The sequence below is a fragment of the Oryctolagus cuniculus genome, chromosome 11, assembly GCF_964237555.1.
Source record: "Oryctolagus cuniculus chromosome 11, mOryCun1.1, whole genome shotgun sequence".
In the NCBI taxonomy this organism is placed as follows: domain Eukaryota; kingdom Metazoa; phylum Chordata; class Mammalia; order Lagomorpha; family Leporidae; genus Oryctolagus; species Oryctolagus cuniculus.
This window is the reverse complement of record NC_091442.1, coordinates 21856942-21878896: the sequence shown is the minus strand read 5'-3', so window position 1 is coordinate 21878896 and position 21955 is coordinate 21856942. Positions and strand designations below refer to the sequence as shown.

Here is a 21955-nt window from a genome sequence, read left to right as displayed (position 1 = left end):
TCGCCCTCCATCATGACATAGCCAGGATCCACCCTGGGCTTCTGACCCTTTGTTCATCCCACTGCAGACCCCTTGGTTTGGGCCTGTCCCCCAGCCTAGAACATCCTGGTAAAGCAGGCCAAGTGCACGTCTCTCCAAATTGGACTTCTAGGTAACAAAAGCGGTCTTCAGTAATAATTTTAAAGTATTTATTTGAGAGAATTCCTGTTTGCCTGTCCGCTTCCCAAGTGCCTGCAATAGCCGGAGCTGGGCCAGGCCACAGCTGGGAGCTGGAATCTCACTCTAGGTGGCCTGTGTGGGCAGCAGGAGCCCAGTTACTTGAACCGTCGCTGCTGCCTACCAGGGGCTACTTGTGCAGAAAGCTGGGATCAAACCCAGGCAGTCTATGGGAGTCGTTTAACCACTAGGCTAAGTGCCTGCCCCATGAGTTAATTATTAACAAGAAAGTAAGGAAGGCCATCTCAGCAGAAGGCCATCTGTTCCTCCCTTGGGGGGGGGGGGGTCTCCCAAGGGCTGTTCTGCCTAAGATCCTGGCCTGAGGTTTTTAAGCCTCCAAATATTTGATTACAGTCTTCACAGGTGTGGAGCATTGCGACCATGTGCTGAGCTGAGGACCCTTCTGCCTCCTTTAATATTAGATGATACAAAATAAAGACAGGTCCTAGTATAGCAGGTCTGGAATGGACTCTGGCCCAGCCCCCTCACATCTGAGTTGGAACAAAAGCTAGGACGGAGCTGGGGCTTGCCAGGATCGCATATTGAGGGAGGCATTCCTTCCCCTTCTCTCACCAGCCTGTCTTAATTTCCCCAGTCCTTCCTGGTAGGAACCCCCGTGTACTAGCCGTGTGTGTTCACCACTCAAAGCCACCTTCAAATCCTTGCTATGCCTCAAGACCAAGTTTTTCCTCAGAGTCTTCCCTGTTACTGTCCCCCAGCCCCCTCAGTACCCTGGAGCCCTACAGAGTCCGGGTTGTCTCCTGTTCTCAGAGGCTGCCCACCTGCTGTGTGGAACTGGACTAGCTGCCCTTGGGAAAACTTCTGAATCTGGGTGCCTGGGTCCTTCCCCCGCCCGGAGTCAGATGCCTGAGACCTAGGAGGAAGGGTCTCTCAGTACATTTTTTTAATAATTAGTTTTTAAAATTTGCTTATTTGCTTGAAAGGCAGAGCAACAGAGAGCTAGAGATCAATCTTTCATCTGCTCATTTGTTCTCCAGATGACTGCGATGTCCCAGGCTGGTCCACACCAAAGCCAGGAGCTGGTAACTCCATCCATGTCTCCTGGGGGGTTGCAGGGACCCAAGCACTTGGACCATCTTCCAGGCACATTAGCAGGAAGCTAGATTGGAAGCTCAAATGGACACTCTGAATATCTTGGTACTCTTTGCTTGAGTTGTTTTATTGGTGGTAAAAATTGGATTTTTATTGGAAAAAAGCAATCTATGTATGAGGTTAAGTTTTTCAAACCTTGTTTAAAATAACCAATGAAAAATTAGTCTTTCACCCACCTAGAAGCCTGGATAATCTCTGTGACCAGTCTTGATGTTCCCTTCCAGAACCGCTCAGCACATGTCCGTCGCGCCCCTTTCCGTACACACACGGCAACAGGTTCTCTTCAGGCTCCTCTGTGCCGGGCCTTCTTTCGTGAGCCTGTCTCTGTTGTCCACGCCGCCTCTTCTCGTGAGTGTGTCTCCTACCGCAGATGGATCCCTGATGGTTCCTCCCGCGCTCTGCTCAGGGCCGGTTAGGTTGTCCAGTGTCAGTGCTGTCGGCAGTGCTGTGGGACACACTTCCTCACCTGTCTGGGGGGTTGCCGTGTCTGAGCCTGCGCACTTGTGTGTTGTCACGTATTTCCAAGTTGCCTTTTCTATTCTGAAATTTTAATTTTTTTTTTAAGATTTACTTATTTCAAAGTCAGAGCCATAGAGAGGCAGAGAGAGAGAGAGAGAGACACAGAGAGGTCTTCCATCTGCTGGTTCACTCCCTGGTTGGCCACAACGGCCGGAGCTGTGCTGATCCAAAACCAGAATCCAGGAGCTTCTTCCAGGTCTCCCCACAGGTGCAGGGACCCAAGGACTTGGGCCATCTTCCACTGCTTTCCCAGGCTATAGCAGAGAGTTGGATCGGAAGTGGAGCAGCCGGGACTCGAACCGGCGACTATATGGGATGCTGGCACTGCAGCTGCCGGCTTTACCTGCTACACCACAGCACAGGCCCCAGAAATGTGTTTTCTTAAAACACCACAGATTCAAATTCATTTTCTTGGTTAAAAAAAAAAAAAAAAAAAACACACTGTTCTAATCCAGTCTACAAGTCAGCATAGGAGGCAAGGCCCAGAGAGGGAAACAGGTTGGCCGATGTCACTTAGCTCCACCAAGGAAGTGTCTCCAGAGTCAAATACAGATGGAAGGAAGTGAGGAGTAAAGAGAAGGAACAGGCTGGAGGGGAGACGGGAGTGGACCCAGGAAGGGGGAGGAGACACTGTTACCTGGGAACAGGTCTGTGACTGAATTCCAGGGAGGTGCGTTGCCCCCTTCCACTCAGAGTCCTCCTTCAGGAGCTGTTCTGGTGTGTGCTGCACCTGCTTGGCAACAGCCGGGCGAGTGAGCTCATTCAAATATTTACTGAGCTTCCGAATCCCAGGACTGGCTGGGTCACTATGTCCCTGCCCTTCTCTGGGCCTCAGTTTCCTCATCTGAGTGGTCGGAGGCTCAGTCCTGCCATCTCCCTGTCGCTGAGCTATTGGGAAGATTTGGTAAGCCAGCCCATGGCAAGCATCGTTAAGATAGACAATAGTGGTCTTAGCCAGGGGGTCCACTGGGATCAGCAGGTTTGCACCAATCCTGGGTGGGCTGCTTCCAGTCTGGTCAGCCCTCAGGCTGGGGGTTTTAGGGCAGCTGTTGCTAGGTGTCGTCTCTTGCTGTTCCAGGACAGGGTTAGGAAATCATACGCAGGGACTTCCTGAGTTTGCTCTGCCCTGGGTCGCTAAGGCCTCCAGCCCCACTCGGAGCTCAGATGGCAGACAGGACAGGTAGTTCAGCAGACCAGCTGGGTGTCTGCTGTGCTGCCTGAGCTTTGCTTCCTTCCCCAAGCCCACAGCGTGGCCCTTAACAGTCCCCATGCGTCCTCTGCAGCTCCTTTTCAAACCCCTTGGTGGCAGGGACGAGGAAGGGGAAGTTCTGTCTAAACGGTGTTTAAAATCACTGGCCTAGCTCCTTCCTCCCGTTTTACCAGTGGGAAAACCGGGTCCTGGAGCTGAAGACCTCTCAGGTTTCCCTGTGAGTCTAAACTTACCAGGACGAGAGCCAGGTGGTCAGCTCGCCCAGGCCTTCGCTTTCACCATCCTTCTGACGTCGTCCCAGTCTAGTTTCAGTTTGGGGTTAAAAACCAAAGTGAAAGAAACAGCAAAGCAGGAAGCAGCTGCTTCAGACTCAGCCCAGGCTGGGACGCTCTGGGGAACTCAGCCGAGCTGGCCTCACTAGGAGAGGAGCCAGCCTCTTCATTCCCACTGCCCCCCTTGCTCTGAAGGCCTGGCTGGGGCTGGGTGGGGCCCTGTGGGGAGAGGCGCCAGGCTACAGACAGGCGGTGGTGGTGGCGTCCAGGAGGCCGGGCTGCTGCTGTCTGGGAGACAGCCAGTGGGACGGGTTCCCAGGTGAAGTCAGCCTCACCTGGGTGTGGGCCCGGCCCGGGCCCAGGTGAGAAGCTACTGCCTTTTAAACTCCCATTCTTCCGGCGTAGGGCTCAGCTGGAGCTGGGCCCATGCTGGCCTGGGGGAGAAATCCTGGCTTCCTGAATCCAGCTCCACAAAGCAGTTCACACTCTCTAAGGTAAGCCCTGGCACTCTGTCCCTGGGAAGACTCAGAACAGTTGCTCATTGTGGGCACTTAACCCATGGCAGTTTACTCTCAGGACCCAGTAGCCTGAAAGCCTTATCCTTTTTTGCCTTGATTTCAGGCCCCATCTCAGGGACTTGGAGAAGACAAGAAATGGGGGAAGTGGGGGAGGCAGGGACCGTGGCTTCTCCCCTCTGCTGTCAGTGAATTTATGGGTGGCCTTGGGCAAGACCCTTCCCTACTCTGGCTGTCAGATTCCCCATGTTTTTCAGCAAGTGGGAGTTCCTTCTAATTCTGCTTTCCATGGAATCGATTTTTGTTTCTGGAAGCTAGTGAGAGTATCAGCACCAGCTTTGATTGGCCTGTGCTTCTCAAAGCTTAGCTGTTATCTAACTGACTGGGATCTCAGGTTCCTACTCTGTTTTTTTCTAAGGAAACTCTCAGACCAGCCAGTGTAGATATGCTATCAGTTCTGTTATTTCAACAAATAGGCTTTTTATATCCCACATTCCTGAACAGTCACAGGGCCCCTGATGGCACCTGCTGAGCGCACAGTAGGTGACTACATCAGGGAGCCACACCAGCCTTGCTGCTCCCTTGACATGAGGGAAAATAACAAGCACATCAATGAGAAGCCTGCATCCCAGCAGCCATGTGGACCTGTGGTTACGAGAGGAGCGCTAGGCTCAGTCTGCTGGGTTCAGTCCTGGACTGCCCCCCACCCTCGAGCTGTGAGCTTTACCTTTCTGGGCCTTCGTTTCTTCACCTGCAAAACAGAGATAACACCTGTTTGTAGTCTCAGGGTAAGGATGACAGGATGTGTGAAACAAGCACAGTGCCTACAGACGTACAGAGGAGGCACTTCAGAAATCTCAGGGCTGGGGGGTCGGAGAGAAAAGACGATGGAGCTGAAGACTGTGTGTGTCCCGTGCCTGGAGAGACATGGGGGAGCTGTTTGGAGGGGAGTCTTACCTTGTGATGACTGTTGGCTGAGTGCGGGGCTCTGATGGGGAACATGGAGTGAACTAAGGCAGGCTTTAGAGAGGAGGTGACACTGAAGGGCCCCTAAGCCAAGTAGGCCCAGGAGGATGGACTTTGTGGAGGAGAGGGGATGGGCCTCCTGGGACAGCTAAGGTCTTCTGGGAAGGACTGCTCAGAACCACCAGCATCTGCCCTGCACACCGACCTGGAGCTGCTTTTCCTCCCTCCCTCCCCCCCTCCCTCCTGCCTCCCTCCCTGCCTCTCTTTTCTTTTTTTTCTTTTTTCTTATTCTGATTTATGTATTTGAAAGAATTACAGAGAGGCAGAGGCAGAAAGAGAAAGTTCTTCCATCTGCTGGTCCACTCCCCAGATGGCTGCAATGGCCAGAGCTGGGCCAGTCAGAAGCCAGGAGCCAGTAGCTGCTTCTGGGTCTCCCATGCGGGTGCAGGGGCCCAAGGACTTGGCCATCTTCTTCTGCTTTCCCAGGCCATAGCAGAGAGCTGGATCAGAAGAGGAGCAGCCGGGACTAGAACAGGTGCCCATATGGGATGGTGGTACTGTAGGAGGCAGCTTTGTCCACTACACCACAGTGCAGGCCCCAGACCTGGGGTTTCACTGCAGGGTCATCACTGTATCTGGACCATTTTTTGGGGGGGGTAGGGGGGCTGTGATAGACGTGATGTTCTAGCCTGCCCCGGAACTTCATTGCTTCCTGACGTGGCTGTAAAGGAGTGCCGTAGCAGTTAGGAGGTGTTTGCTGCCTGCAGCCTGTGCTGGGGGGCAGAGGGCGGGATCGAGCTTTCTGACAGCTCCCGATAGAGTCTCCACCAGTGCTGCCTCAGCAGCTTCTTCAAAGGGGCCGCACAGCCGTGCATGCAGACAGGCCAGGGTGAGAGGATTAGGGTTCCTCAGGACCGCCCCTCCCTCCTCCCTAGCCCACCTCCACTCTTCCCAGACAGCCGCTCTCTACTCAGAGCGCCAGGGGCAGAGCAGGGGCCAAGGTTGACTTCCTTCCAGCTGGGAGTCCCCATCCAAGCAGATAAGGAATAAAGCAGATACCATCTGAGTGTGTTAAGAGCCCTGAAGGCAACAAGTAGGTGCTGAGAGGTTCCCATTGAGTGTGGGTGGGGAAGGCGACAGTCCAGGGCAGACTGGGAACAGCAGGTATCAAGACCCTGAGCTGGGATCTTTTTGTATTTGGAGGGTTACATCTGCAGCCACCATCCCTGGTTAGCTCTGAGGCAAACAGCTGCGCCCAGCCAAAGGAGCCAGGAGCATTGCTGAACTAAGGGTGTGATAATGAGAGCATTGCAAGAGTGATTCTGGTTTTTGGTTTTTTTTTTGTTTGTTTTTATTTATTTATTTATTTTTTGACAGGCAGAGTGGACAGTGAGAGAGAGAGAGACAGAGAGAAAGGTCTTCCTTCGCCATTGGTTCACCCTCCAATGGCTGCTGCAGCCGGCGCACCACGCTGATCCGAAGGCAGGAGCCAGGTGCTTCTCCTGGTCTCCTATGGGGTGCAGGGCCCAAGCACTTGGGCCATCCTCCACTGCACTCCTGGGCCACAGCAGAGAGCTGGACTGGAAGAGGGGCAACCGGGAAAGAATCCGATGCCCCGACCGGGACTAGAACCCAGTGTGCCAGCGCCGCAAGGCGGAGGATTAGCCTAGTGAGCCGCGGTGCCAGCCAAGTGATTCTGTTTTTAAATTATGTCAGAACTTGCAAAGCGTACTACTGGTCTCCATACTGATCAGACGGCGGCAAGCTGTTTCTAGCACACTCGTGCACAGAGCCCTGTGCTGAGGGAGGCAGGTAGCAGTCATGGCTGTTTTCAGAGGTGATGCAGCAGACAGGTAAACCGACTTGCCCAAAGTCACACCGCATGGGCAAGATACGATGCCCTGGTTCAGTGCTACTTTTTACTAAGACTGCCATTCCAAGATCATGGTGGTTAAGCAGTGTTGGTATAGAATGATGCAATAGTAATTGTGATAGGACAACGGAATTAAAATACCTTTTTTTTCCATTTTCTATGTCATACGATGTATTTTTAGAAAGTTCTTTTTTCGTAAGTTTTTTTTTAATCTCCACACATTCTCTCTCTCTCTCTCTTTTTTTTTTTTTTTAAACAGGCAGAGTGGACAGTGAGAGAGAGAGAGAGAAAGGTCTTCCTTTGCCACTGGTTCACCCTCCAATGGCCACCGCAGCCGGCATGCTGCAGCCGGCGTACCGCGCTGATCCAATGGCAGGAGCCAGGTGCTTCTCCTGGTCTCCCATGGGGTGCAGGGCCCAAGCACCTGGGCCATCCTCCACTGCACTTCCTGGCCACAGCAGAGAGCTGGCCTGGAAGAGGGGCAACCGGGACAGAATCCGGCGCCCCGACCGGGACTAGAACCCGGTGTGCTGGTGCCGCAAGGCAGAGGATTAGCCTATTGAGCCGCGGCGCCGGCCCACACATTCTCTCTTAAGCTTCTCCCAAGGTTCTGTGCCCTGTACACCTCTAGTCTTTATTTTCTATTTGAATTCTTTTTCTCTTATTTCTGTTTCCTGAATTTCAAGAAAAGAAATTATAAGCAGATTGTAAGTCAGCCACTACTCAGTATATATTTAACACACATCAGAAATAAGTTTAAAATATTTAGTGATGTTCAGATGTGGGGATGAGAAAAAAAAGTAATTTGATAACTGCTAGGGCTCACTGTAGGCAGTTCCTCAGCAGGCTGCTCACCAGTACATGTTTTTTTAAGTTGTGATAAAATGTGCATGACATAAAATTCACCACCCTGTCTGTACAGTTGGGTGGAATGAAGTGCATTCCCATCGGGCAGCCACCACTGTCCGTCTCCACAGCTCTTCCTCTGTCCCTTTCAACACTGACTCCCTGGCACCCACCCTTCTACTTCCTGTCTCCGTGGACTTGGATGTGGTGGGCATCTCCTTCACTAGCCCATTTGGGAAGGGGGTGATATCTCTGAGTAATTCGTTCTCTTCTTTAAAGATTTATTTTATTTACTTGAAAGACAGAGTTACAGAGAGAGGTGGAGACAGAGAGAGAGAGGTCTTCCATCTGTTGGTTCACTCCCCAGATGGCCCAATGGCCAAAGCTGCCCCAATCCAAAGCCAGGAAGCAGGAGCTTCTAGGTGTCCCAAATGGGTGCAGGGGCCCAAGGACTTGGGCCATCTTCCACTGCTTTTCCAGGCCATAGCAGAGAGGTGGATTGAAAGAGAAGCAGCCAGGACCAGAACCGGTGCCCATATGGGATGCTGGCGCTTCAGGCCAGAAGGACTTTAACCTGCTGCGCCACAGCGCTGGCCCCTGAATAATTAGTTCTTACAATGCTGATTAATTCTCCAGGTTAATGCACACTGCAAATCTAACCTTGCACATGGCTGTGTTCCAGAAGGATTATGAATGGGCTGATCATTCCCTGGGAGGCCTTCCTCCACAGGGGCAGCCTTGGCTCCAGAGCCCATGGTGGCTGTGAGGAGCTGGCCACAGCCTCCCTGTGGAGGAGGCAGGGTAACAGGGTGGGGAGGAGGCTGTGGATTTAACCACAGGACATGGATGTGATTCCTCAATTAGCTACTTATTGCTGGGGATTTGGGCCAGGTCCCTCTATGTCTTTCAGCCTCAGCTTCTTTCTCTGGGAAATGGAACAGTACTTCCCAAAATGTGTTTGTCCTGAAACCAGAGAGAGAATGGAACTTCCCTCTGCAGCCTGAAGAATCCTAGCACAGGGGCTGGGGTTGTCACACAGGTTAAGCTGCTGCCTATAACACTGACAACCTCATGATAAGTGTAGTTTTGAGTCCTGGCTTTTCCGCTTCCAATACAGCTCTCTGCTAATGCACATGGAAAACAGCTCAAATACTTGGGCCCCTGCCACCCATGTTGTGGGAGATCTGAATGGAGTTCCAGGTTCTTGGTTTTGGCCTGACCCAGCCCTGGCTGTTGCAGCCATTTGGGGAGTGAATGGAAGATCTCTCTTTTTCTCTCTGTCCTTCTCCTTCTCCTCTCTCTCTAACTCTGCCTTTCAAAAAAAAAAAAAAAAAATGCTAGCACAGAGGGCAGGTCGTTGGTACGGCAGTTAAAGCTGCTCCACTTGGGACACCCATGTCCCGTATCAGAGTGCCTGGGCTCCAGTCTCAGCTCCACTTCCAGTTCTAGTTCCCCGCAGCTGTGCAATGGCTTAAGTACTTGGGTCCCTGCCATCCAGGTGGGAGACCCCGGTTGAGTTATAGGCTTCAGCTTTTGGCATGGCCCAGCCCCAGCTGTTTGAGGCATTTGGGAAGTGAACCACAGGATGGAAGATCTGATCTTAAAAAAAAAAAAAAAAAAAGATTTATTTATTTACTTAAAAGGCAGAGTTACAGAGAGGTAGAGACAGAGACAGAGACACACACAGAGAGAGAGAGAGGTCTTCCATCCTCTTGGTCTCTCCCCAGATGGCCGCAACAGCCAGAGATGTGCCAATCCGAAGCCAGGAGCTAAGAGTTTCTTCCGGATCTCCCACGTGGATGCAGCGGCCCATTGATTTGGCCCATTTTCCACTACTATTCTAAGCCACAGCAGAGAGCTAGGTCAGAGGTGGAGCAGCTGGGACTAGAACTTGCAGCTCAGGTGGCGGCTTTACCTGCTACACCACAGTCCTGTCCCTCATGTCTCTTTCTGTTTCTCTCCCTACTCCCACCTTGTGTGTGTATGTGTGCATGTCTGCCTTTTAAATAAAATGAAAATAAGCAGTAAAAATAGAATACTAGCACAATGTTCAAATGTCAGGAAAATAGAGTTTCTTTATACATGTAGTTGGGACCCAGAAGTAAAGTTACTTATCCAAGGTCTTACAGCAAAACTTAACTGACAAAGTGAGCTGAAATTCAGCCAATCTCACTCTACAGGTTGCAGCTATTTGAGATTCCTTGTTGGTCAGTGGACTGTGGAAGACAGTTGCTTTTCCATCTTACTGGATATTAAACTTAGCCCACAAAGCTCTAGCCTGCAAGGAAGAAGAGTGGAGAAGTGGGGCACAGGAAGGCTTTGGTGGGGAATCAAGAATGAAGGCTCTGTGTCAGAGGAGTAGTGTGAAAACTTTCTGTGATGATCATCTTGCCCAGGGGTAACCACGTACCTTGTGCTTGGCACATGGCATCCTTCAACCACAGCACACCCACTGACTCCAGACACAGCTTCAGGAGCCTTCTCAACACAGGCAGGCTCTCCTGGTCCACCAGAAGTAGCATGCCACATGAAACTGGTGCCATGACAACCCAGCGAGGCCCCTACTTAATAGAAAGGAGTGGCAGCACTAGGAGGGAAGCACTAGCTGTTTGAGGAGCAAGTGATGTCACAGGTCTCTTTGTGAGTGTAAAGAGCCTGGCAGGACAGCCTGAAGGCTGGGAAAGTGTGTTGGCAAAACATCAGGGCACAGCACCTCCCCGAGGGGTAGAAGTTGTCAAGGTAAGGTCGGCTTGCTGTCACCCAAGTGCTCTTTGGGGTGTCGGGTGGGCTCGTGGTCTGAAAGTGAGATTCCCCCAGCCAGAGGTGGAGGGTAAGCGTGTCTTTCAACAGCAGCTTCTCAGCTCTGCGAGAACGCCTGTCGGTCTTGCTGAGGTGAGCCGCGTTTCTACTGCTGACACCAGATGCTGAGAAGGTCAGTCTCTGGAAGTCAGCCTTTAGAACCCGTGGGGCTGCGCTCACTCAGCAGATAGACTGGGACTTGCTGTGTGACACTGGGCCTCCACTTTCTTTCTTTCTTTTTTTTTTTTTTTTTTTTTTGACAGGCAGAGTGGACAGTGAGAGAGAGAGACAGAGAGAAAGGTCTTCCTTTGCTGTTGGTTCACCCTCCAATGGCCGCCACGGCTGCGGCCGGTGCACTGTGCTGATCCGAAGGCAGGAGCCAGGTGCTTCTCCTGGTCTCCCATGGGGTGCAGGGCCCAAGCACCTGGGCCATCCGCCACTGCACTCCCTGGCCACAGCAGAGGGCTGGCCTGGAAGAGGGGCAACTGGGACAGAATCCGGCGCCCCGACCGGGACTAGAACCCGGTGTGCCGGCGCCGCAAGGCGGAGGATTAGCCTAGTGAGCCGTGGCGCCGGCCACCTCCACTTTCCTTAGCAGCACGAGGGGAACACGAAACGCCTTCTTGGGGGCTCAAATACAAGATGCAGGTGTTAGGACTCGGCCTGGGAGCTGCTGCAGCTCCACCAGTTCTTGAGCATGTGACAGACCTCGGGCAGCAGTGATTCTTCAGCCACTGATGTTCAGCCAGTTCACCCACATGGGAGATCCAGATGGAATTCCAGGCCCTTGGCTTCGGCTGGCCTAGCCTTGGTCCTGGTGGCCACTGGGGAGTGAACCAGCAGAGGGAAGATCTCTTTCTCTGTCTCCCCCCCCTCTCTGTAAGCCTGCCTTTTCAGAGCAGCCAGTGCAGAGGCCTGAAAGAGCAGGATGTGTTGGTACGAAGGGGAGAGGAGAGAAGGCCTGTGGTCACTGCACCAAAATGCTGGGCTGGTGCTGGTACAAGCACAGTGTGGAGGAGTGGACAGCTGTGAGTTCTTAGGCAGGGGCCTGAACCTTCTCAACCCAGCCCCTGGAAAGTTCTGATCCCTCGCTTCTGCCCTGGGCCAGAAACCTGAGCCTCTGGCCTGCAGAGTTGCTGGAGGGCCTGAGATTGGGCAGCAGCAGTGTGAGCCCCTTGAGCTCTTGTAATTGCAGTTTCTCACCTGTGTTCTGAAAGGCAGGGGAGAGGGCAAGCTAGTATTGCTCTCATTTTGTACATGGGAGAAACTGAGGGCTGTGGAGCCAACGTGTGAGAGAACGCATGTGTGCTGGAACCAGTACGCAAGCTTAGGGACTCCCAGAGTGGTCATTGTGGTGCAGCCAGTTAAGCCTAAGCCACCTCTTGGGGCACTCATGTCCTATATCACAGTGCCTGGTGTGAGTCCTGTCTACTTCACACTTCCGGTCCAACTTCCTGCCAATACACTTTGGAGGCAGCAGTTGATGGCTCAAGTACTTGGGTTCCTGCTGTCCACATGGAAGACCTGATGGAGTTCCTTCCTGGCTTCAGCCTGGCCTAGCCCTGGCATTGTGGGAAGTGAACTAGCGGACGGAAGATGTCTCCCTCCCTCCCTCCCTCCCTTCCTCCCTCCCTCTCCCCCTCTCCCCCTCTCCCCTCCCCCTACCCTTTGTCTGTCATTGTGCCTTTCACATGAATCAATCTTTAAAAAACGTGCCTTGGGGACTGCTGACTACAGGTAGTTTCTGTAACTCCTAAGCTGTTAGTTCAGGGGAGAAGGAAGCCGGTGTCCATTGATCTCACTCATCATGGGTTTGCTGTCTGAAGTAGGTGCCTTCCAGGTGAAGGTGTTGTAAGCCTGCCATTTGCTGCTGAGGCCCAGGGGTCAAGTCTTGGGTCATTTTCTGTGTGGCTCAGCTGGATGAGCAGGTCCTCTGTCCTTTTCCCTATGTTGCTAACAGAGAAGTTTGAACTACCAGTGACACACTATGATGTCTTGTGTCACATCTGGAACTGTGTGTTACGTAGGAGGGCAAAGAAAGAGCATCTTGGGGTTGGGAAGAATCTTAATGCTCACTAGGGGCTTGAGTCCCCCTCCCGACACCTCTTAATGCCTGAGTCTGGCCTGGCCGGCTGCCTCCAGACCCCTCTTCCCTCTTGGGCCAATTCTGCGTCTCAGACAGTTCTTTAAAATGAGGCAAAATCTGCTTGTCCTTAACAACCCCACCTTTCCTTCCCTTGCTGGTTGTAGTGTGACCCTGTGGGTCACGTGTGTATGTGACTCAGTCCTGTGGATATTCAAACGCAGTCTCCAGACTGACCCATGTCATTCTGCCCAAGCCACCCCTGTGTTAGACTGGGTATGCCTTATGTTGTACCTGTGTCACATGCCCATTTGTGACAAGTTTATGTCAGACACACCAATCCACTCTTCTTGAGTCAGTCCCAGCCACATGCCTGCCCCAGTGCCCAGTCAGTTGAGGAACCAGTTCACTGTCATCCCTGCACTTGACTGTGAGACTCTAGAGGACAAGGACTAGTCATCCCAAGTCCCTGGAGCCAGCCCTGGGCCCAGAGCCTCACTTCCCCCATCTAAATAAGCAGCTGCTGTAAGGGGCTGGGCTTGAGACTTCTGCCTTTGTGGCTGCAGTTTGACAGTGTCCTTGCCCTAAGATCACTTAGAGCCCTTCTGGGACAACCCAGTATTCAGTGAAGTCTGCCCTGGCCTTTCTTCTGTTGGTGCAGGCTTAGATCATGACTGTGATTAGTGGGAGTCCATAAGGCATTTTTGAATATAAAAGTTTGATTTATTTATTTGAAAGGCAGAGTTACAGAGAGGCAGAGAGAGAGGTGTCTTCCATCTGCTGGTTCACTCCCCAAATGGCCACAATGGCCGGAACTGGGCCGATCTGAAGCCAGGAGCTGCTTCTGGGTCTCTCTCCCACATGGGTGGGACTTAGACCATCTTCTGCTGCTCTCCCAGGCCATAGCAGAGAGCTGGATCAGAAGTGGAGCAGCCAGGACTTGAACCAGCACCCCTATATGATGCCAGCACTGCAGGTGGCGGCTCTACCCGCTGTACCACAATGCTAGCCCCCATGAGGCATTTCTCCACATGTGCTGCTTGTCTAATGTCATTGTCTTACTAAGATCGCAAATCCAGGATCATAATATAAGCCTGAGAAGAGGGCTGTCTCCATTCCTGTCTCTCCCCAGCGCCTGCCTGGCACAGAGGCAGGCAGCATTGCCTCTGCTGACCTAAACTGAACTCAACGGTTTTCCCCATTAAGTCCTGCTGCAGTTAATTTCATCCCATCTCTTGGCTGCCCAGGGTTCTTGGCTCTTGCGTCTGTCACCCGATATACCACCTGTCACTCCAGGCAGTGAATGAGCCTGTTAACAGTGCCTTTCTATTCTGGGATCTGCTTGGTCATTCAGAATGGTGAATGAGGCCAGCAGTCGAGGTGTGCTTGGCCTATGACAGCCTGTGAAAAGCCGGGCTTCTGTGACCCACCCCCAGTGCATGACATCAGTCTTCCAGAAGAAAGGGTAGTTTCTGGAGGCTTTTTCTAAGTAGTACTTTCCAGACTGGGCTTCTAGAACCCCAGAGCTTTGAAAGGTAGTGGTGAGGTTCACCTGCCAAAGCCAGTATTGGAAAAGCCAAACAGTATTTATAAAACCCCATCTTGCATTTTCAATCCCCCAGCCCCTCAGCCGGCCAAATAGACTCTGGCCATCTCCTATTCTTGAACATCCTCAACTACTGGTTATAGCTTTGACACACAAAACAGTCATAATACCTGCAGCTGAGGAGCTGGCGTCGCTTCAAAGCCTGGACTCTGAGGGGCAGGGCAGGGACCTCTGAGCAGAGATAACTGGCAGAGCAGGTGCTGTCAGAGGGTCTCTGGGAATAAACAAGGTGATAGTCGTGGCAGATTCCAGCACGGCAGGTGAGAGGTGACCACTGCCCAACAGGCTGCTTACTGTATCGTTTGCTGTACTGATGAAAATGTGTCTTGGAGGGGAGGGTGCCTGGTCAGAGGCTGGAGGAAGCAGGGCTCAACCACAGGTGGCTGCCCCCCTGAATGCCTGGGAGGAACGGGACAGCCTGCCACTCAGAGCCTCTGTGAGTGCAGATGCCCTCCTGCTGGCTTTCCTCGTGTGTACCATGAGAGCTTTAGATGTGTCCAGCGCAAGGGTGGGGAACATCTGGCCTGCAGATCAAGTGAGGCCGTGAAATCATTTGGTGTGGCCCTGTCAAGGCAACCTCAAGAGAGACTTGAAATTCAATAAATCTGCAGCAGGCTAATTCTTAAGTTAATAACTTTGACTGGTCCATGAATGAGGTTATAAATATCCAGATGGCTCCTGGCAGAAAACAGGTTCCTCTCCCCCCAACTCCCCCCCACACACACACACTCCTAGAGGGTCTCAAAGCAACATGGGAATTGTTTGTGGAGAAGAAAGGCAAGTGGAGCTGATTTGAGGAACCTCAGTGGATGGGAGTCCAAAGAGCTGTCTCCAGGTTCCCTTCGAGGTCTCCAGACTCTGGTTTAGAAATGACTGGAATGCCTAGACTGTCTTCTGGACACTCTGCAGTCTTGGAATTCAGAGGCTTCCCGTCATCTCTCCAATCCTAGCGCCCTGTGAACCAGCCGTGTGACAGGGACAAGGGCCCCACCCTTCTGGACCTTACTTCCCAGCTGTGGTGCAGCACAACCACGCTGGCGAGTTCTTGTGTGGTTGGGAAACCCACACCCAGAACTCCGGCAAGAGGGTCAAAGAGCAGGCCCGGGGAAGAGCAGTGGGAAGTCGTGATCACAGGCAGAGCATGCAGTTTTTAGCCCTGCGCTAGGGTTCTGTCTTCATGGCCAGATGGAGCCACTCAGAGGGAGCAGTTAAAACTGCTTGAGGACCCTAGGAATGAAGCCTAGGGAACTGGCCTGGCCAAGATCTCAGCCAGGCCCTGGCAGTGGGATTAAGTAGTAACCAAAAGTGCTGGCTCTGCTCCGAAAGCCTAGGCTGTAACCCTGGCTTTCCACGTACTGGCTGAGTGAGTGTGGGCTGTCCGCTTCTCTGAGCCTCTGTGTTTCTCCTCCTTGGAATGGGAGTGACAGGCCTGCTGGAGAGTTAGTGAGCTCATACAGTTAAAGCACTGCCTGCTAGGCCAGTTCAGGTCCATCCCTTGGTCAGCGGGCGATGCTGAGCTTCTGAAAGCTCCCAGCCAGTAGTTTCACACCCCCAGTTGCCTGGAACTGTGAACTGCGGGTCCGCCCTCTCCCAAGGGCCTTGCACTCCAGTGAGGGTGTGAAAAGCTCCCTTAAAGAGCATTGCTTGCCCTGGCAGCTGAGCAGGTCCCTCTTAGGCAGCACTCCAGGTTCACAAAGAATGACCATCTGTGCTCCCACGGTGCTTTCCTGCCACCTGTGCACTGGTGCCAAGATACTGAAACCAGACCTGGCCTGCTGACCAGAGCACCTTGTCTGCTTCTGCCTGGCCAGGACTAAGACGTTTGTCCTGGCTGCCTGCGTTCTACGGTTCTCATGAGGCACCTGCCTTCCCCAGGGGAAGATCTTGTGATGAGCTTCCTGGGCAGCAGCGTAGGGGCCAGAACCCCAGATGGAACGAGGAAGTCCCAGGACAGTGGCTGCAGCAGTTGTAGACTTGTGTGGCACAGGCCTCCGTACCTGGCAGGCCTTCTCTGTGCAGTGTTTCTTAAGGTGGGAATTAATGCCATCTGAAAACTTGGACATTTTATGTATTTTTATAAAATCAGATTTCTGGCACATGTGGCAGCTCCAACAATGCTGGGCCCAGGTCTCCTTGTGGCGGCTCTGGGCCAGGGGGTTAGACATCCTGTAGACGTTTGAACTTGTGACCACCATCCGAGACCAGCCCAGGAGGATTGAAGGACTCAGGTCCTGCACAGGTACACAGCTCCCTGTGGTCAGCCTGGCCTCACAGAGCGGAGCTCCTGCACTGTGGTTCCCGCGAGTGCAAGCTTACTGTCATCTATAAAATACCAGTAATAATTAGCTCCCCTCCCAGAGCTGTGTCTGGGTAAAGCAGCACCTGGCCCAGCCGCACTCAGTAATGATTCTTTTAAGTCTGCATTTCGGATGCTTCTTGCCTGGAGAGTGTGTAGAAGAAGCACTGCCTAATTTCTCTGCCCCCTTTCAGAAATGGTTATTTCTTCAACTTCCAACTTCCAACACCTGGTGCTTAGGGTTTGTTGAGCTCTCATTCCCACAGCCTCACTGCTGTACTTCAAGTTGTGCTCCTGGGGAACTGGGGAGGGGGCTGACTTGAAGGGATTTCAAAGCCCTGGCCCTGGGTGTTAGAGTCCAACTTAGAGCCAGAATAAGTCATTCTGTTTCCCTGAACTTCAGTTACCCACTTGCCAAATAATCATTCATTCATTCAGTATTTATGGAGCGCAGCCATGTGTTGGGCCTGGTGCTGGGATAGCATAATAATTACATTCAAGGTCCTTTCCCTCAGGATCTTCTCCAGTAGGGGAGAGACAAAAGATAAGCAAACTGAAAATAAGTGATCAGTGCTGTTGAGAAGGGGCCTGGGGGTCTTCACTGAGAACTGGATCCCCTGAGCTAAGATCTGAAGTCAGGATAAGAAAGAGCAGCATGCAGAGTGGGGGGCTCTTACAGAGGGAGTGACAGGCTCAAAGGCCCTGAGGCAGAGCATTCATGCCTGAAGTGGAACAAGCATGGAGTGTTTGCATGATCATAAGGAGACTGGAGGCTGGAGTGTGGTGAGCAAGGACCCTGTCGGAGCTGAATCTGGAGAGTGGTCTGGGCCAGTGCCTGTGTCAGGCCGAGGGGAGCAGTGTGGCATTTTCTGCAAGGACCGGGAGTCTTGGAAAAAGTCTAGAAAGAGAAGTAATGTAAATGTGCTTTAAAGCATTCCCGCAGTACTTAGAGTGATAAGGCGGGGAAGCCGGAGTGGGACAATGACTAGGCTTGTTGGGGAGTGGAGAGGTGGTCTCTGTAAGACGTGCTTTCACAGTAGAGGCGTGAGGCTTTGCGGAGCGTGTGACCGAGCATGTGGAGTCTGCTCTCTGGCAGAACAAGCTGGTGGCGGGGAGGAGAAGATTCCAATTCATCCTGGACTTGACCTTGGCCCTTCCGGCTGATAGTGGGAATACGTGCTCCACGTGGCCGTCAGGGCCTGGTGCTGTGAGGTACTCTGGCTGTGGGACCTTATGAGGAATGCTCTTCTTGCTGTCCTTGCAGCCCTGGGAAGCCTGAGAACCCTGTCTGGGAGGGAGCAACCCTGTTTTCCCTCCACCAGTGTAGCCACTCAAGTGTGCCTTGGACTGCCCCTGCCCTGCCCCTCCCTCACAGAGGGTCCCTTCACCAGAGAGCCCTGTAGTTCCTTGCCACTCAGTGACCCAGTCAGTGACATCTTCTAGAAAAACCCCAGACTGTCTCCCTGGAGGTGATTGTCATCTCCTTTACTCAGAAACCAAGGAGTGGCTTGGGCCTACCCCCCATTATGCAGAACCTCGTGTGTCATCGCCTTAGCTCCTGCACAGCGCACATGGAGTAGCACACCCCACTTTTGTGCCCACGGACCTAGTGCACTGGAGGAGCGAGAGGCAGAGCCTAGGCCCCGACACTGCCCTGTCAGGAGTGGCAGAGGGCGAACCCCTCTGCCTCTCTAGAAGGGAGCCATGACAGACCCCACCTCATCCGCACTGGTCTGAGGATTCCAGCACTGACACTGACTCACTGCTCACTAAAGCGTTGCTCTTCCCGGAAGGTCGCATTTCCACCATCTGATCGATACACAACCTTGTGTTATGTGCATTCTGCGTAAAGACTCTTAATACTTATATTGATCCATTAACATCGAACTCCTGGCCAACAGCATTCTGACTCAGGCCCGAATGGAGCCTGTCTAGCACACATACTTTTTCCAAAAGGCACATGGCAGCCTGTCTGCACTTAGAACTCTAGGTGTTCAGCCTATACTAAGGGGTCATTTTGAATAGTGATTTCCCCAATAAAAAGCCCAAAATGGGAAAAGCATAGCCCTAAGTAGACCACGAAAACACTTGTTTACAGTAGCAGAATTGAAAAGAGAAGGCAGAATGTCACGTTTTTGGACCTCAGTTGCAAATGTGTGCATTGGGCCCACGTGTCTACGTATGACCATGAAAGCCCCTTACATGTAGATTTTGCAGTAACAAGTAAATCTAAGTGAGTAGGTCAGCTTAGACCCCAGAGAGTCTGTGAATTAAAAACAGTGTCAGTGCTCAGTATGTCAGCTGTTAGCGTGGAATTGTTACAAAGAGGACAGCCTGCCTGTGGGACAGCTTCTGAGGACGTGGCCAGCTCCCTGAGTTTTGTGTCCTTGGCTTCTGTGGACTTTGAGGTCTGAGGCAGGTGCAGATTCTGGAGGCTCTGAATGCCCCCATTGATGGGTTTGTTCCAAGTCTGTGGGATGAGTTGTGGCCACACTGAAAGACTTTAAACAAAGTAGTGACATGGTTGGCTTCCTCAGATGGCCAGGGCAGAATGGGGCAAGAAGGACAGGACAAAAGGTTGGAAGGCCAGGGGCCAGCAGTGTGGGTGGTCCGGGGAAGGGTGGGAGAGAAGGGTCTGGCTGTGGGGAGCCCAGAGGGTCCCTGGAGGGACTTGGCAGGTTGTTGGCATGAGAGGCGCTGCCAATTTGACGTTGGTAACTCTTGAGGCACAGCATGGAGGCAGCAGTCAGACTGAAGCAAAGGGATAGGAGGGAGCCACGTGAGCTGCCAATGGGGAGACAGTTCAGGGGAATAGTCCCCCATCCTGACATAGCTGCTGGGGTTCTCTCCCAGCTCCCCCTGCTGTGAGGGGAGGGAAGAATCTGGGGCTAGGTGGGTGAGAGCCACTGTGTTTTGATTTTACGGTAGCACTCATGAGTTGCTTGATTTAGTTGCGTGATTTGCTGGGTTATTTACTGTGTGGGAGAGGAGGTGGGATCTTGGAGTCCTCGGCGCCTCCTCTGACAGTGCTTTTCCCAGCTTGGCAGAGCCAGAAAAGGGGTTAAAGGAGTCTGGATCTGTGAAGCCAGCACTGGCCACTCGTGTGGGCTTCCAGCTCGGCCCTTGCCTTTTCTGTAAGGCCTGCTGCCATGGCCACCACACTGCCTGTGGCCCCCATGACCTGGCTCCTCTTGTGGACTTCAGGCCCCTTCTCCTTTATCTCCCCTGCCAAGCTCAGGCCTCTGGGAGCCAGCAAGCATGAGTACCATGCCGGGCCACAGGACCGAGCCTAGCCCGGCCCCCCAGGTAATGGCAAGGAGGCGTTTCAGGTTCTGTGTTCCCTAGATCCCCAGGGAGATGGAACCAAGGCCACATGTGAGCATCTGAGGCTGTCTTTGGCCACTGTGTACACCCTAACATTAAAAGGAAAATGTGGAAACAAAGTTGTTCAGACCTGGTAGATGTAGTTGAGTAGATAAAGTCTTTTTTAGTATTTATTTTTTAATGATTTATTTTATTTATTTAACAGCAGAGTTAGAGGGAAACCAATCTTCCATCAACCAGTTCACTCCCCCAAATGGCTGCAACGACTTGGGCTGGGCTGGGCTGGGCCAGTGCTAGGAGTCTGGAACTCCATCCAGGTCTCCCATGTTGCTGCAGGGGCCCAAGCACTTGGGCCTCTTCCACTGCTTTCCCAGGCTTGGTAGCAGGGAGCTGGGTCAGAAGTGGAACAGCTGGGTCTTAAACTCATAAGGGACTTATGGGATGTCAGTGCTGCAGGAAGCACCCTAACTCACTGTGTCGGAATGCTGGCCTCTGGTGGGTAGAATCTGGAGACAGTGGAGATAATGAGCAAGGGGGCTTCTGTGTAGAAGAAGCAAGGCCCTGAGCGATGTGGAGCAGGAAGGCTGAACTGGGCTGGACAGAAGCTGTCACACAGGGGCTCCTGTCTGAGCTTTTGCATTAGGCACCTGTTGGTTGTAAGAGAGATAGGCAAGTAGGCAGCCCACAGGGGCAGGTGCCTTAGTGGGTGCTGCACTTGGGATCTTTGAAGTATGCACAAGAACCAGCTGAGGGAGGCAGTCACAGTCTTTAGGTGCTCACCCACTAGTTTCCCTGTCTGAATGGACAAGGAGTTGTACCCATGTGCCCTGTTGAAACTTGTGGCACATAGGGTATCTCTCCAGGGCAGAGAGGATGGCATTCGTATCCTGGAGAGTGCATGGCTGGCGAGTTCCAACATCTTGGGTGTCTGGTACATTGGCCTGCCCTGAGGTTCAGTCAGGAAATGATGGCTCTTCTCTGGGCTGGCACTGGGCTGCAGCAGCCCTGAGTGCAAAAGCTGATGCACGGGGAAAGAAGAGGGGTGCCTCTGCTTTGGCCGGGGAGAGCTGGGGAAGAGGGCTGGGAGGAACAGACAGGGTTGCAGCAGGAGCAAGTGCACGTGCATGACATGCCTGATGCATGAAGGGCTGGTGTGTGTGGTCTCCGAGCTGGAGGGGGCGCGCTGAGGGGTGGGAGGGCCAAGAGAGTAAGCTGCAGAAATGAGTGGGCGGGGACCAAGCAGAAGAGGGCTCTGCACTGGGGAGGGGGCCTAGAACCTTGTACACTAAAGTGTTGCGGGTCTTCCCCATGGCCAAATAATCTCGGTTTTTGGCATGTAAGGTCTTTGTTGCCATAATGGGATTCATTTTCTCATTCATCAAATGTGGCTTGAGAGAGCACTGGCACAGACAGAGTTCCCCCAGCTGCCCTGGAACTCTAAGGAGTGAGTGCAAGTGGGAGAGTACTTGGATGGAGATTCCTGGGAGGCCTCTTGGAGGAGATGTTTGAAACGTGAGGAGTTGAGGCAAGCCTTCCAGCGGAAGGAGCAGCATGGATGAAGACCCTGGGTTGCAAGAAGTAGCTAGAGTGAGATGTTGGCCCATGTTGCCTGCATTCATTCATGGATGAGAAACTGTCCTGTACAAGTCACGCCCCATCCTCTTGTCCCTTAGAGAGCCCCCGTTGCCCCAGATCCTCTTTGCTAGTCACACCACTTATCTGGCTGCAACTTGTGCCCCAGGAGAAGCCAAGATAAGCTCTTCTCACATCTGGCCTGGCCTCCCCCTGGTTTACTTTCCCTGTGAAGACTGGCTGCCTCCACCAGAGCGCAGGCCCTCCAGGGCTCCAGCAGCACTCAGCCTGGGCAGCCCCTTTGTCTCTTGGGAGAGGAAGTCCTCTTCCCCACCAGATCCTGGCAAATGCTGTGCACACTGACTTCTCACAGCTGGGTCAGACCCAGCTACATCCTGCAGATGATACGAACCCTGCCTGGAGTCTCACACAGCCCCAGCCGGCTCAGAGCCCCATTCCGGCTCCTCCACATAACCACTGCCCCTTAAGGCAAACGGGTTCTGATCTAGGGTGGAAGATCCCACTGAAACCCTGCTTCTTTTGGGACCTTTAGGACAAACACACATTCCTGAAATCTTGGGAGTTGGCTTTGTCTGCCAGGCTCCGGTGGCCGCTGGCTTCAGCACTCTAAGCGTCTGTTCTGGGGGGAGTGCCCTTGGACTGCAGACTATGCGCCCAGCCTCCCTGCCAGCAGCTGAGGACTGGTAAAGGTTTGGCCCAGTTCTCTCTGCCAGAAACCAGTAAG

General features: G+C 52.9%; 1 protein-coding gene across 11 annotated transcripts in view; it reads left to right on the top strand.

Moving 5' to 3' along the window:
- Positions 1-21955, top strand: part of DLGAP4 (DLG associated protein 4) — a 172548-nt gene that overhangs the window by 123512 nt on the left and 27081 nt on the right. The window contains exon 1 of one of the 11 annotated variants that reach the window (XM_070051884.1): positions 3680-3824. The exons of 9 other annotated variants lie outside the window; for them this stretch is intronic. The gene's annotated coding sequence lies outside the window, so the exon portion shown is untranslated. Of the gene's footprint in view, positions 1-3679; positions 3825-10133; positions 10270-21955 lie in introns of those variants that run through there. One more of the 11 variants, XM_070051883.1, reaches the window with a different exon arrangement.